Source organism: Symsagittifera roscoffensis, unplaced genomic scaffold (assembly GCF_963678635.1).
Source record: "Symsagittifera roscoffensis unplaced genomic scaffold, txSymRosc1.1 SCAFFOLD_271, whole genome shotgun sequence".
NCBI classification, from domain to species: Eukaryota; Metazoa; Xenacoelomorpha; order Acoela; family Convolutidae; genus Symsagittifera; species Symsagittifera roscoffensis.
Genome location: NW_026971152.1, coordinates 14,468 through 18,805, shown reverse-complemented (window position 1 = coordinate 18,805; position 4,338 = coordinate 14,468).

Sequence of the window (4,338 nt, the reverse complement as noted above, 5' to 3'; positions counted from 1 at the left end):
AGGATATCTCAGCTAACTTCCCTGTTAATCAAGGGACTCAAAAACCTTCTAATAAAAGATCCCTCAGCCTACTACTCAAAGTTCCAATCTTCTCAGCTAATCAAGGGTCCCAAGTGTCTCTGCTACTCAAGGTCCTTAATCATCTAGGCTATTCACGGATCCCAACGTCTCACAAACCTTGTTCAATTACTCAAAAACCTTGTTCTTCTAAGCTGATCAAAGTTTCCCAAAGTCTCTGCTACTCAAGAGTCCCAATCTTTGCAGCAGATGAAGAGCCCTCACAAACTTAGCTACTCAAGGGTCTCAGTCGTCGCATCTAATCAAGGGTCCAAAGTCTCAGCTACTGAATGATCTCAATCACGCCAGCTATTCGCGGGTCACAATAGATTCAACTACTCAACAATCTTGGTCTTCTCATCTGAGCAAAGGTTCCAAATGTCTCAGCTATCAAGGGTTCCAATTTTCATGATTTTTTGTCGAAATTTCGTTTGGTTTCAGTAAAAATTTAGATAATTTAGATAGTTTTCTCTTAGTTTCAAACATGTAGGACAATAATCAAATTATTCAAATCGTAGGAAAAAGCTAAAAAACGCAAACATCGGCAAAATAGAGCTCCAAAAAATTCGGGAAAAATTTTTGAAACTGACCATCCTACCATCGGAAACTATGAAACCTATAGCCTCAAAACAGGGGAAATCTATAGCCTATGTTAATACATAGGGTGCTGACCGGATACTCTATAGCCTATGTTAATACATGGGGGTCAGCAACCACCCCCCCCCCCCCCCCCCCCCCTCTCTCCTCCTGATCGCCTCACTCTTCTACTACTCACCACATAAATAAACAATAAGTTATATTAGATCAAAAAAGACAATAATAGCGAAACAAAAACAAAATTATTTAAAAACTTTCAAAGACACGAAACGTACTTCCGGAATCAGACACAACAAAAATACAAGAACTTCAGGACGACTAACAAAATTCGTGTTGGAAATCAACAGTACGAATTTAATTGACTCTTCTATCAAATTTCCATAGGACCAGCAGCTTATCAACTTTCATGAGCAAAATTTTTCGACCACTATTTCGAAGTAAAAATGTTATCAAATATTTTGACGATGTTTTTATGCAATCACAAACAAAGCAAGAAAAGTTGAAAATATTAGCAAAAAAAAACACACCAGTTTTTACTAAAAGAAAACATAAAAGCAGCCCCAGATACTTCACATATTTTCTTCACTAGTGTCAAATTCCTTGGATATATTATTGAAGGTAATACAATTACTCCATTCAATTCTTGAATTGATGCTCTTTTAAAGCTTCAACTTCCATCAAATAAGAAAGAAAATCCGAGAACTCCCTATAATTTTTTTATGTAAATATGTTTATAAAAAGCAATTTATAAGAAGACCGTTTTATAATATTCTCAGACCACAAAATAGTTTTGAATAGATATCGGAAATTCAAATAGGTTTTGATGAAACAAAAATCCTCCTCTTACAGAACAGATCTCAAATACAACTCCAGATTCAGATCAACCACTCTATGCCATGTGTGACGCTTCAGATTTTAGAAATGGCGCTGCACTCTTACAATCACATAAAGGTACAAGCAAAATGAACCTTATATCGGTTATTTCAAGACTTTTTACGCATGCAGAAGACTCTCTACGCTTACGAGAGAATTTACAGCCAATATACATACTCTCACAGAATATGAACTTTTAATCCTTGGATCAAAACATCCAGCATTTCTATTTACACAAAAATCAAATCGAAACCATAGAGTTTATAGATTTCAACTTATCATAGTGAAATTTCCAAACCCACATATAGTTTGGATTGCAGGGAAAAACCTTGCCTTACCGGACACGCTCAGTTGAAACCCACCACCTCAATGAGAATACGGAAAACAACCCTAGAAATACCACAAAATATAAACTTTTTCCTTGCAAAAGACAAAAAATCACCACGATTGAATGCAAGTATGCAGTAGCAACCAATCGCGACATGACAAAAATAAATAATTTTAAACATTTTGCACTATAACTTGATCCAAAACAACCACTATGAAGTACATTTATGAGGAAAATCTACATTTGAACCAATACCATACTCATCATGGATTACGATGTATAAAAGTACCCGCCTACCATTGAGTATGATTTTAATAGCTTTTCACATTTCACTTTCCCTTAATACAAAAGGACATGCAGGATCAGAAAAAACATACTCGAATTCATTCAAAATATCTACTTTCCAAATGCACCAATTGGGATAAAAGACTTATGCAAAACATGTCAATTAAATAAACCATATCTATACTAAAAACCGTTAGCAAAAAAAAAACAAGAGTTTGAAGGTCAAAATTTATATTTCAACTACAGGATATCATTTGACACAAAAGGCCCTATATCGCCCTCCTCAGAAGGAAATTCATATATAATGGAAATAGTTGATGCATTTACTCATTATGTAGCACTCAATCCTGTACCCTATTGTAAAGCTTTTTTTGCATATACATCACTTTATGATTTTTGGATAGCGAAATTTGGACTACCAGAAATCCTTGTCACAGACAATGGTACTGAGTCCATAAACTATGAAATCATCAAACTATGTCACCTTTATAACATAAAACACAAACCCCGAACATCACATGCCCCATGGGCTAATGGTTTAGTTGAAGGTGTGAACCGTTCCTTACAAAAATATCTTAGATGTATCATAAATGGAATTGATAATGAAATATTCTCAATATTCGCACCCTCGATTTTATCAAAAAATTTCGCTTGTGTTTTTTTTTCAATTTCTCATAAAAACTACCCGGTAGAGAGAGGACCGGTCGTAGCTGTCTATCTTTTTTATGTACTTTAGCCAGTCCATAAAGTAAAAAAAATTAAATTACAAAAGGGGCCCTTCCGTTTAGTTACGGTACCAGCGATATAAAAATGCATATATATCAGCAATGAAGTCATAAATCAGCATTAAATGCATCGTCATAATGTTAATTTATCTTAGCCGTCCTTCCTCTACAATAGCGCTTATGGAGTTGTCGATAAATTGAACTTTTCGTGGCGATCTGCGCCCCCTTATACAAAGTATAGAGCTCCTGAGGAGCGCGAAGCTTATTTTAGTTCTTATGTAGTTTATAGATTCTGGATAGCTTTCTTGTCTTTTTTCACTTAGTTTTTCGGCCAATCGCTGCATCGTCCGCGTGGCTGTTGGAGCAGCGCCACCGGTGCATCCAAAAATTAGCGGGCAGAAGCTACTCTGCTCTACGTTTAAAATTCTTTGCTGATATTTGGAGTTCTTCAGCGTTTCGTGGTATTTGTATGCATCCTTCTGCAGTTTTCGCGATGTTTTGGCATGGGGGTTGAAAATTTTCACATCAAAGAAAGCGCGGCTGAATCATGAACCCCAGAGTCCGTTTGCCTTAATGTCAAGTCGTGCCTCATCTTCAGTTGTAGTTGACTTGTTGAAAAAGCTTTCGCCTTGCAACGGCTGAAGTTTCGGCTCAATCTCGACGTCATGGCAAACCTCGTTCATGAGGTTGGCGAATGTGTCTCTGATTTCATTGTGTCTTATGTGTGTGTAACCACCCTTTGCACAGTGAAGCGCATGTGTCAAGTTAAATTCAGCACCACATGCACATGTGAGTGGGGTTTTGGTTGGTTCCCATCCGTATCTTAAGTAAATACCATCTCTGAACTCTGATTTATTCAAGTTGAAGTTGTATCTGCTCAGTGGTAGAGCATTGAGCCAGTTAGAGGCTCCCTTTTCAGAGGCCAGGTCGATTGCGTATTTATCTGTTTCATTTAAGGAGTTAATGAGGTTTGTCTTTTTTCGATTTGTTCTATCAGTTTTCAATTTTTTGATTTTCGTACATATTTTTTCTTGCTGTGTTACTGCTGTAATAGGATCTTGAGATTCCAGTACCAGTGATGTTTCTACTACCAGACCATTCTAGGTAGTTTTCATGATCGGATGGCAGCTTGATGTTAAGTCCGCCCATTTTAAGGGGTAAGGAAGATATCTTACGGAACTGGGGGTTTAAAGTGTCTTTACCGACTAGGTTAGGTAATAATTGTTCACATATTTCTAAGTTTTCCATAGTGTTAGGCGTTGTCCTGGCAATAAATGAAAGCTTTTCTTGAACTCCTTTAGTATAGCAGTCATAAACGTTTTGAGGGGAGGTTTTAGCAATTTTGGTTAGTTTTTTCAAAATTTTGATTTGCTCATTCTGTTTCAATTCGAGGAACTTTTTACATTCAGATTCTGTTCCTATAACTGAACCAAGCACTCGGGCTTCTGCCTTTATAGTGATTCCTGTATTTGC